The sequence below is a fragment of the Sciurus vulgaris genome, assembly GCF_902686455.1.
Source record: "Sciurus vulgaris genome assembly, chromosome: 1".
In the NCBI taxonomy this organism is placed as follows: Eukaryota; Metazoa; Chordata; class Mammalia; order Rodentia; family Sciuridae; genus Sciurus; species Sciurus vulgaris.
Genome location: NC_136461.1, coordinates 185,301,148 through 185,314,141, shown reverse-complemented (window position 1 = coordinate 185,314,141; position 12,994 = coordinate 185,301,148).

Below are 12,994 nucleotides of genomic sequence, written 5' to 3'. Positions count from 1 at the left end.
TACATTTCATATGACTTAATTAAATAATTTGTTTCTTTAATAAAAAGGCCATTAATATTTGAGACTTACAATCATCCCACAGTACCTGAAAAATTGATTCCTAGAACCCCAGTGGATATGTAACTCTGGATGCTCAAATCCCTTATGTAAAATGGCATAATATTTGCATATTACCTATGCAAGTCCTCCTATTATTATTTTAAATAATATTCAGATTGCTTAAGTGTGTGTGTGTGTGTGTGTGTGTTTAACATAATATAAATGACATGTAAATGGTCATATTGATTGTTTAGGGGATAATGATAAGGAAAATGTCTGTATGTGTTCAGTACAGATGCAACTATTGTAGGCCTACCTAGTAGTTCATGGACAAGACGTGAGGTCAGCAAGGCTCAACCAGTGCTAGGAGGAACTGAGGGTCTGTGAAACGGAGATAGGCAATAACATCACATCATCCATGTGAATTCAGCATAGTGTTAGGCATGTGGCAAATAAAATTTTGTTCTTTGGAACTTTCTGAAATTTTAAAAACATGTTTTACTCACAGTTGTTTGAATCTATCAATGTGAAAAACATAAATATGGAAGGCTGACCATAGAAAGGGGAATATAGTCATGTGCCACATACTGATATTTAGGTTAATAATGGACCATATATAAATGATAGTCCCATACGATGATATCACATAGTGGTGTTGGGGCCATTTAAGCTTGTGTAAGGTACTCTGTGATGTTTGCCCAACAACAAAATTGCTTCATAATGCACTTCTCAGAATCTATACCTGTCACTAAGTGGCACGTGATACACACATACCTTAATATAATTGATACACATTGAATATCTGGTAGGCATCTCAGATCATTGCAGAAACAGAGCACGATTCCTATGCCCCCCTCCCAAAAATGTCCTCCCAGTCTTCCCCATCTTGATAAATGACACAGTGATATCATTTATTTTTAACTGTAAACTATCCATAGTCCTTTATTTCTCTTTGCTCAGTTTGCTCTTTATTAGCAAATAAATCTTCTTCAAAAATATATATATACATAAATATGATAAACATAAACACTTTATATAAATATAAAATTATATGTATACTTTAATTACATCATGTATTTTTTGGTATTATAATTTACCTTAATCCAGACTCCAATATTTCTGTCTCTAGTAGTACAATATTTATAATAGCTTTTTTTTTTTTTTTTCTTGCAGTACTGGGGATTGAACTCAGGGCCTTGTGCTTGCGAGACAAGCACTCTACCAATTGAGCTATCTCCCCAGTCCTATAATAGTTTTTAACTGCTCACTCTTAGACTAATTTTGTCACCCTGTGATACAGTCACTTATTATTATTCTAAAAAGTCTTTTAAAATAGAAACCAAGCCATGCCAAGTCACAGCCTTGCTTTGAACTGTCCACGTCTTTCCACTGTATTTGGACTAAGTTTGGTTAGAATCCTTACACATACACACCTGTTGACTTCATGTCTCCCTGGTTTCCTGTGTTCTAGTCTTATTGACCTTCTTGCTCTTTTCTAAGCATATATAGGCAGATCATTATAACATTCTTTCCCTCATCCTGAAGCATTCATTTCTTCCTTACATCCAGCATGGCAGGTAGATTCCTGTCATTGAGCTCTGAGGTCATTTGTCACTTATGAAATTTCTTTCTTTATTACCTTAAGGAGCCGACTCCCATCATAACACTGTCTATCCCATCAGTTAGTTTAACTTTATTTATATAACTTGTCCATAGCTAAAATAGTGTCATTTGTTAATGTACTAAATTTTAATCTATGTTCCTCCCTTTATTGTGCTAGGTTCCAGAGTTCAGGGAACTTGACTTTCTTGCTCTCTGCTCTACCCAGGTACCTGGAGCTGTGGAATGAACACCTTCTTGGTATTGCTGTCAAGTAACTGACTTTTACAAACCATCATAACCAGTTCTAGTGTATGACTTTCCTAGAGGTTAGGTCATGATCAGTACAGAATTCAAGAGAGGCACTTGTCACTTTTAAATATCGACTTAGAGTTGAACTTTTCATTTTTCTCCAAATGAGGATGTCTGATGAGGTTAAGATCCTTTCTATTCTGTGTCAATAATAGAAGGAAAGTTATACTGAGGACTGGAATGTACAAGCATTGCTTCAGAGTGCAAAGGAGTAAATCCCAAATATATATAAATATTTGGAGCACTATATTTACCTCTTATTTAAAACATTTTTTGATGGTCTCTATTTTAAACTTCCCAATACCCATTGCATTGATTCCCATTAATCCAAACACTTATGTTGAAATTTTTTTCTCACCATTTGCAAATAATAAAATATCTTTTTCTCACTCTATTTATAATATGAATTCTAGATAGATTCAATTGAAGCCTAACCATGAAAACCAAACATTAGTGTTTTAAAACATATACAGAGGTAGTTTTTATATAGCAAAAAGGAACTACACATTTATTTGCCTTAAAATAAAAAACAAAGCTATGTATGAGAAAACCTAATAGAAAAGTAAAGCATAAGCAACAGACTGATAGAAGACATTTTAAACATGAAACCAAATAGAAGAATTACTCATAATGTAAAAATAACTCCTTAAAATAAGTTACATACCACCCCCAGCCACAAAGGTCCAAAAGATATTTTAGGAACACTCAACATTTAATCATATGGGAAATCTGCAATTATCCGAAATCACTTGTAATCACAGGAAAATGCAATTAAAAAAAAAAAAAAAAAAAAAACCATGAGCTACTATTTCACACTTAACAGATTGGAAGAAAGTTATAGTACTAATGTGTCTCTAGAATATGGGAATTACTCATTGTGGATTATATGGTAGAATAATCTTTTTGTATAGCAATCTGACAATAGCTAGAAGAGTTGGACATGTATTTCTGTAATTGCCCAGAAAAACTACTTCTAGAAATATTAGTTCAAAGAAATCTCGAAAATATGTATAAGAAAAACTCTCAGAGATATTATTATATTTAGTACAATTAAAAACCAGATAAATCCCCATCAAAAGAAAACAGATAAATAACTGCTTGTTTATATGATAAAAATGGTACTGCTTTTAGAATAGTGAACTACAGCTATAGGACTCTTGATGGAAAATTTAGAAGTATACCACTTAGTGACTAAAGCACATTTCCAAATAATATAAATGATGTATGATTTTGTAAAAGTTAGCATTCATTTAAAATTAAAAACACAAGACTACATAGTGTTTAGAAATATGAACATGTGTAATAAAATATGAAAACATGGGAAGAATTTCAACCAATTCAAGATAGTGGCTATTTTTAGAGTATGTTGTGGGAGGGAGTACTATATTACTATTTAATTTTTTTTTAAATTCTAAAGCATATGTGATAAAGATTAATATTTGTTACATTTTAGCAGGAATATACATTTGTTAAATTAAATTTTTTTTTTATTTTTACAGTCTGCATTTTGATTCATTATACAGAAATGGGGTACATCTTTTCATTTCTATGGTTGTGCATGATGTAGATTCTGTAGATTCATACCATTTGTGTAATCATACATGTTCATAGGGTAATGATGTCTGTCTCATTCCACCATTTTTCATACCTCCATCCCCTATTTTCTACATATTCAATAATTGCATATATTAGTTTCCTATACAGACTGTAATAAATTATCACAAGCTTGGTTGCTCAAAACCACAGATATTTATTATTTCACATTCTGTAAGCCTGGAATCCAAAACCAATATCATGAAGCCCAAATTCCTGTGTTTACAGGACAGCAATCTCTGGGAAGGTGAGAGGGAAGCACTGGATGGTTCTTTATTTCTGCCTGCTCCTTTGGCCACCTGCATTCCTTTGTAGTCACATCACTGCCCTCTGTCTGGGTTCTCCCTACACCTCTCTGTGTTTCCCTCTTCCTCTTTTATGGAGAGATTCATGATGGCATTTAGGCCCCAACCAGACAATCCAGGATAATTTCCCATTAATAGTCTCATCGTAATTGCATCTTCAGAAGTTTTACTGTGTAAGGCGTTATTCACATTTTCCAGGGATTGGAACCTTGAAATCTTTGGGGACTGCCATTCAGCCCACTACATTTAAAAACAAATACAAGGGAATGAAACTTAACCGAACAATTGTACTTCCTTTCTTCTTTGCTTTTATTGCTTCATTCCTGTTTTTTGCAAATATTTATACAAGAACCTATTATAAAATAGATACTCTTTAAATTTGGGTATATAATTGAATGAGGATAAAATAATAGATAGTAAAATGACCAGGTTGTCAGGATAATGGGTCCCATTCAACCACCCCTGGGGGCTAATGTAAAAATATTAATGAGCACTGAAAGAATGGACATTTTTTTTTAAGCTGTCTGTTTTACCTCAACTCCCTAAGGTCTCCCTCCCAGTGATGGGAGCAAAGCCCTTAAAGCTGTTCCAGGAATCAGCCCCAAACAGGGAGTAAAAGGGTAAATTGAGCCAGATAGCCAGATAGTGCTCAAACAGTAGGATTACCAGAAACTATTGACCAGAATCTACGTCCTGTTGTAAAACATTGTGAAACATGTTGTATGTTATCAGCAAACCCAGACCCCCTTTGAAATTTCCCGGCAGCTTTGTCCCCCTTTTCCCTTTCATGTGCGACCCCTCCCGATGTGTGGTCTCTGCCTTTATAAACCTACAAGATTTTTTGCTCGGGACTCGACTCCTGGACTCCTGCGTGAGTCACGAGTCGGGTCCCAGCGCGCTGGAATAAACACCTCTTGCGGTTTGCATCAAGTGACGCCTCCTGCGGTTGATTGGGGTTGCCGTAGATCCATGGGACAGAGTTGGGGTTTCCTTTTTGGGGGCCTTACAAGCACCATCAAGATCTATTTCAAATGTAAAAGACCTGGGGCTCACCTGTGGGAACACGTCCAGCCAACTTCTTTGTCCCAGAGATGGAAAAGGAAAGGTGGGGATGAACCCACACAGAAGTTACAGGAAGAAAGACAGGTCACAGAAAGGAGGAAGGAAGTGAATCTGGATGGTAGCCAGGATGCCTTTTTCAATACCTGTTTGTATATATCTTTTGTTCCATGCTCTGCCCAAAACCATAGAGAAGCTTCTAAACTGACACACCAAAATGGGTTTTCCTATCAGGCCCCCTCCAGCATGGTGGGAGTTCTATTTCTTCTTGCTTAAATAAATCCTACTCCATTTAATCTTCCCTTCTGTGATTGTCTGTGGATTTTATTGTTCAAAATTTGTGAGACAAGAACCCAGAGGAAATTGACAAAACCAGGAATCTAATCTCATCTCAAAACTCCAGTTTCATAATAATGAATAATTATTATAATAATCATAATATAATTATATTATATCTGATATATAATATATAATAATTATTATTATTAATAATATGTAATCGTTGGGTTGGGGATATAACTCAGTTGGTAGAGTGCTTGTGTCACAAACACAAGGCCCTGGGTTCAATCCCCAGCACTGTCAAAAAAAAAATAAAATAAATATATATTTATATATGTATGTATATTATATATATATATAATAGTAACAAAACAAGATACTTGACTGAAGTAAAATTCTACTGCAGTAAAAGAGGAGCAGTGATTATGTAAATGAAATCAGTATAACAGTTGATCAATACTGTAATGTGTAATCAAAAATATCAAGGAATATAAAAGAGCTTCTTTGTCTTATTTTTATAGGAAAAGAACTTCCTGATTGGATATCATTTTAGTTATTACTAGGAGGATGAGAGAAACTGGTGCTTCAAACAACTAAGGAAAGATCTACAGAAGCAATGATACTGTTCTTGAAAATCAGGATCAGGTCCTCGGTTCCCTGGTGTTGAAGATTAAACACCCAAGAACCACTGAGGCAAAAAGAGAAAATAAATCTTACTTAAGAAACAGAAGCAGGGGGGATCTCCTCCAGAAAGGTGGGGACATAGAGTTGGTGCCTGTGTGGGAGTGGGGGCGTCTTGCCCCTTTATAGATTTTAGGTTCCCTTTCTTCTCATGCCTACAAGATAAGTCAGAAAAAGAGCCCTCCAGGGGGTGATTGCTTATGTTGGAAAGTGCTATCCAATTCTTCTGCTCCCTGAGAGTTGTGATGGGGAAGTGCTGTCTACCCATTTCCTTTTCTTTGATAATCAGCTACCTGTCTTTTGTCCCATCTCAGTAGTATGTGAAAATCTGGCAAAGCCACTGTAGGTAGAGCTTCACACATCCATATTGCTTCTCACTGTTTTGGACAACTTCCTTTGTTGTCTTTGGAAACAGTAAAAACAAAAAGGGCAGGATTCAAATTAAATATTTTGGAGTTGAATTTTTATTTTTAGTTGTATGCAATAGGAAAAGATACTTGATTTCTCCCTTTCTGCTAAATCCAATTAACCTATATGATGTGGATAATTTTTATGTGATAGTGTAAGGGAACAAACAGAGGAGGATGGTGGGAACAGGAGGCTAATAAGTCTATCAAATGAGTTCACTGTGTTGACTCCCCACCTGCTTTCTTTGCCAAAAAGCAATCTACCTGCACCCCCACCTGACCTGAGGGGACAGGAAGTGCCACATTCCTCAACAAACTGAGCAGGGGGCAGAAGTCCTGACAGTCAGTGTAGATAACTAATGATGGGGGGCGGGGTCCAGAGAGAATGTTGGCTGGTTATCATTGGGTTGCTAACAGGTAACCTCCTCTGCAATCACAGTTTCCAGCACAAGGAGTTGCTAGTGTTTCCCAGTGTGCTGCTTCTTCCTGCCTTTAGGCATGTAGTGGGAGAAGAAAGAGAAGGGGTTCAGGTGTCTATAAAAGAGCAAGAGACACCCACTCCAAAGGGCACCCAGGTCTGGATCCCACTTCTCCTCAGAGAAGTCTATCTCTGTCTCTTAAATAAACTTACTTTCTACTCTTGCTTCAGCATTTCTCAGGTGGTTAACATTCAACACTGGGGAAACCAGATCTCCAAAACTGGTATCAATAACACATGTCTAAAATGTATAAATATAATAATAAGATATATTTTTGTATCTTAAAAGTGGTTACACAGCAGTCATTGATAATGGGAAGAAGAAATATTCTTCATTGCAAAACAAGGAGAATTTATAGTAATAAAAACACTTGAGAGCCCTATCTTTTCTGTGCATGTATACACACACACACACACACATATATATATAATTTTTTTTTTAACCCTTGGAGATGATGAGAGTCTTCATGCCTGTAAGAAAAAATAGCAAGGTCACTTATTGAACAAAAATAAATTTGGGGTGAGGAAAGGTGAATTTAGCTGGAGGACACTGAAAAGAAAGAAAATAAATTGTGAAACATAATCGATAGATGAAGGGCAGAAGGTCATTAACCATTGGCAATGCTGATTATTTTGTGTGTGAATTTCAAATGATGAATATATAAAGACTCTTTTGAAGCATATGCCTTCTAAGTGCTTTAGAACTTAAAAGATTGCAGAGAATATTCAGAAACAATGAAGGCCCAATTTGCAACTGAATACCTTTGCCTAGAAATATTCCAAGAAAAACTCTGAGGGTCAGAATCTAAGAGCTTTGATGGCTTTTTCAAGTATGTGAAGTTGTGGCAGCAACATAAAAGCTTTCAAAAAAGGGTTAAAAAGCAGCACTATGGCTCCATCCCCAGTGTTCCTATTTGCATTTGATCTCCGAACAGCAGGGGACTCTGTGATTCAAGGGAGTAAATACTTCTGTCATCAGTCTTACTGGCCCATTTACCACAGTACACCAAGAAAAGATTGTACCATTTAACATGGAAAGAGACTCTCTCTGTATAATTTTAACAGAAAAGGTTTATTTCAAGAAGTTTGAATGTGCAAAGCAATTGTAACCATTAGGAGATGCATACCTGTTCTCAGTTGGAAACCATTGTGTTTTAAATAGATGGATTAAAAGGATAAGCATACTTAAAATGCAGAAGTCCTTTTCCCCCTTTTTCTAGAGATGTGTATGTTTAGAGTTTTGATTTTTACTATTGTTATTTTAGGGAGAAATTAATTTTCAGAATATCAGATGTAATTGCATTGGTAACAGTGAATATGGAAACTCACTCTACAACTCACTCCACACTTCTATATCAATTCTTTTTTTTTCTTCAAGCAACAGAATCAGACATCCTGAGCAGTTTAGAAATTTTCCCTTTCTTTTTTTGAGATTTTTGAAGAATCATCATCATTTCTCTACTATTGCTTCCAAATTCTCAGTTCTGTGTCAACTCAAGAAAAAATAGAAAAGTTTGCTGATAGAACACTTCCACCTGTTACAGAAAGTCACCAGTGCAGATGTCCCAGGCACAGTGAACGACTGCATATTTCAGAACAAGCAGCAAGGAATTTCCTGCCTTTATTCACAATACACAGGAATAATAGTGGCAAATAATTTTTAACATATTATTCTCTTTTTCCATCATTCAAGCAATCAATTAGAAATGTCAGCAACTGTATTTGAAATTGTGTGGAGGATATGATTCAACTATAGTATACCTTAGAAGTATTAAATGGTGTGATGATATATAACAGTTTTTTGATCATTACTAAAACATTATTTGTTTTTCCTGATGAATTATTTCGATTTAGATAGTTTTTAAATCACACTTTGTAATCAAATTTGATTCATTATGTTTATATTTGTTATTTTCCTGGCTTGTTAATTAATTTTTATATACTATTTCATAAGCATTACATTTCATAAACATTACAAATCTATGATTTGTAAATATATGTGCCTCATATATTCATATTGAATAAATTTATACGTAATGTTACACTGATACTAAAAATACATGTTTATTGCACCTTTGTTAGTAGATGTGGGGATAGTTTAACATTATTTTGATATTTATAACTTTCTTTTAAGTATTCTGTCAACCTAAAGAGCTACTGTTCCCAAGTAATAAAAGTACTACGTGAAGCCAGAGCAAGGATAATGTTTAGTATTATATATGTTTTATAGGACAGCACCTCACATTGAATATTATACAAACCTTTTTTCAATTATATAGCCAAATGAGATTCCATGGACATAAGTGACACTGCTATATAATACAAAAGGAAAATAATACATTTTTGGAGGTGAACATGAAAGCAAAAGAGTTTGGATAGCATCTTTCATCTCTGACTTCCAGGGCGACCTTGTCGCTCCACTGACCTTTCAGATTTCCATATGTGAAGGGTAGTGTAAGACACACCTCAACACGAGCCAGGGAGCTGTGATTAGGTTGAAGCAACCCAGAAAGCGAGTTTTTTCCCACAATCTATTTTCAACTCTCTCAGGAATAAAAGCATGTAGTTGTTCACAAAGCCACTCAGAATTGTCCTTCCCAACTTTATTTACAGAAAGAGGAAACATTGTATTTAAGTTTTGGCCAATAGTACATAAAACGAGCAGAGGCATTTTTAAAATGTGTTCCTTTCCTTTCCACTATCCTCCTTTTGAACCATGAGGTAAGTCACTGAGGATGGCAGAAGAACCTTGGGACTTGATAATTCTGGAACCATCAGATCGACTCTGAGCTTCCTGTTTACTTTATATGGAGAGACATAATTTCACATGTAGTATTTTGCATATACTATGTCTTGACTAAGTCTCACTTTGGGTTTTTAGGTTACATGTTCTCAGTCCCAATCCTAATGCAGAAGGCAATGATTTTCTAAATATTCATTTTTGGGTTATGTTTTATAAGAACTGTTTTCAAAGTTACTCTGAAAAGAAAGAATAAAAGTAAACTAGTCTTGAACACGCAATTAAGAAAAGAAATTAAAATTATTCAGAAGCACTAATGTGAATTTATTAGAAATGATAATCAAAACTAAACTCTCACGGAGGTGCTTTAAAGCATACAATTGGTTTACAGGTCCCCTCAGTTCCTTTTCTGAGTTCTTTTCTTCTGTTTGACTTGTAAATGTGATGTATCAGGGTCTGGCATGAGAATTCTTCTCTTAAATCATAAATTTTAACTTAATGACTCACATAATGCTGTTAGTTTAAATTCTATCTCCAGACTTGATATATATCACAGACTTAAGTCTATTATTATACATAACTGCCTATGTGAAATCTCCACATGGATATCTAACAGGTTTCAAATAATTTTTCTCCTAAATGAGTTCTTTTTTCTAGTTCTCCCCATTTCTGGAAGTAGCACCACTATCATCTTTGTTAAGAAAAGCATCTGTAAGGTGTCCTTAACTCCTTTCTTCCCTTATGCTCTATGACAGTTGCCGAGGGTAAACTACCCAATACTGTACCCCTCTCCAGGTTCCTGAATTGCCAAGGCCACCTCCCACAAGAGAAGCTAAGAATGCTTCTGCTTCCTTGTTATCATGGAACATGAATGAGTTTCAGTCACGGCCATTGAGTTCTGAAAGGAAATGTTCACTGGAGTTTTTGGAGAAAACTATTTTCTATTAGAAGCACATAAAGAAAAAAAGAGATGATCCCTTTATGTTCTGAAATTGTTATGTATACATGTGATGGATGTACACTTATCAGCCATCTGTGACCAGGAGGGCATATGCTGAACAACCAAGTCAATAATTTAAATATTTGCAGATGTAAAAAGAACGATCCAGGATTCTTGATTATATTTTAAAATATGAAAATTTCTTCTTCCTTATTTCTTTATGATACGGATTAAGTCTTTCAACTAGACATTTTATGGCTTGTATTTGAAACTATCTTAACTCATAGGCATGCTTCACCTAGTCTATCTACACATCTTTTAAAATCTTATGTGAAAGTAATTCTGAATTAATTTCTCTTCCTCTCCCCCAATTTGCTAGGTAAGCTTGCAGTTATCTCTGACTGAGAATACCACAAGAGCCTACTACATGTTTCTCCTGCATCTATTCTCACTCCCATTCAAGTCACCACACCACAGTTAGAAATGTCCTTATAAAGACAGACATAATTATGTCCCTTTCCTGCTTAAAATCCTACTGCACTTAGGAAAAATATCTGAACTGTTATTATGTTGAAGGTCTTTGTAATCTTATTTTTGCCTACTTCTCTCTGACTTATTCACTATTCTTTAGCCACATTGTACATTTCTAGTTTCAAAAATACGTTAAGATATTCCCTTAGTGCTTTTTTATTAACATAACCACTGCTTTTCACCCTTGACCTAATGACTATTTATATGGGGATCCTTTGTACCTCAAATTAAAATTATCTCCTTGAGGAAATGTTATGTCACAATGTGATTTAAATTGACCACCTGATCACCTTTTTCATAACACTCATTTTAATTATTTGAGTATCACTCATCACTATATATTTTGTAATGAGTATTATATATTTTTTATTATACTTTCAGGAGAAAACTAGGATATACTAATTTCATGCTGTAGTGAAACAACTAGAATGTTACTAGATTCAACATAGGCCTTCAGTCTCTATTTTTATTATGAAAAGGTGACAGGTCTATAGTCAATAATCTTAGTTATATTTTATCTCCATATCAATAAACTCACTGCCTTTTGTGCTTAGTATGAATCTTATCCAGAGGTCATCACTTTAGAATATATTAAAGAAATTAAATTTACAAGCCTATAAAACAATTTCTTAGAATATGGTATAACATCTTGTGAATTTTATAGAATTCTACCTAATTACAAATACAATATTTCAAGGAGCACCTTATACTTTTGACCTGTAGGCCCTCAAATTGCAAGTTGAATTATTTTTCTATAGGCATTTTTTGTTCCCCAATCCTTCCCATCAAAGTAGTTTGAGAATTTTTTTTTTATAATTACAGATTATTATTTGTGGGAATAGTTTTTCTCTTTCTGGATTTTTGAGAGATTATTGAACACATTATAATAAAAATATAAAAGATTTTACACTGTTTTCTTTTTATATTCTAAACATTTTTAATAAAGATATTGAATCACAGTGAACATATCGTAAGAACGAACTTAGTTTATTTATAAATGAAATATTGTTCTAATAAGGTACCATAGACTTAATTTAATGACCATGGGCTCTAAAATCATAATTTGATTTCAGTAACAGTAATAAAAACATTAGTGGAGGGTCGTTTTTAGGAATACTTGAAAATTGGAACATGAATTTAGGTTTTAGGGTGCTATCTCTTAATTCAAGTTTTCTTGATAATATTGTCCATTTATTATAGTTTCAGTGCTTTGTAGAGTATGACACATAAGAAATGTTCGGAAAACTTTATTCAAACTGTACTATAGTTCTCATAATCTTCCCAGTTGTAGAGATTTGTATTTTTAAAAACAGAAAAGACAATGAGGATATTGGGAAAGTGATAGCACTAGGAATTGTCTCCACCTAGACACACTGTTATGCAGGCATAATCTGTCTGATTTGACTAACTTAGAACTCTATTGGCCAGTGATAATTTGCAAGTCCCATAGGAAAGTTTGAAGGCAAATTGTGGTTAATTTCAGTCCATTTAAGCTTTTAACACAGTAGCATCTACCAAACTCTCACCTCCAGCTTTTTGGCAAGGAGCTTTGTTTCCTACAGCAATGTGCACACAGCTTGGGAGCCACAAGTGAAAGGATTCTGTTCTCCCAGTACTGGGAATCTGTGTGATTGCTGTTTACAGCTCTGAACATAGAAGTTCATAAAAAAGAGGTGGGCGACCATTGTTGGACTTCCCCCCTAAGCCTCTTCCACTCCATCCAAAGTGGTTTTCATGGAATATAAAGTTCTGATGTTCTTTTGTCTGATGTTCTCTGTCTTCATTTGTATCTGTTTATCTTTCTGGTAACCAGACATCAATGATTAGGACATTAAAAATAATTACACATAATAAAAAATTAGAAAATGATCACATGTGAGAAGAGATAGGTTTACAAAGACCCAAAAGGACATTAAGTATATGAAAGCACATGCTGCGTAAATGACAGGTGGGAGGTGGAAAGCAGACCTCAGGTCAGAACACTCTTCTGTATTCAGAAGCAGAGCCAATCAGTCAAATGCCTGATGTGGC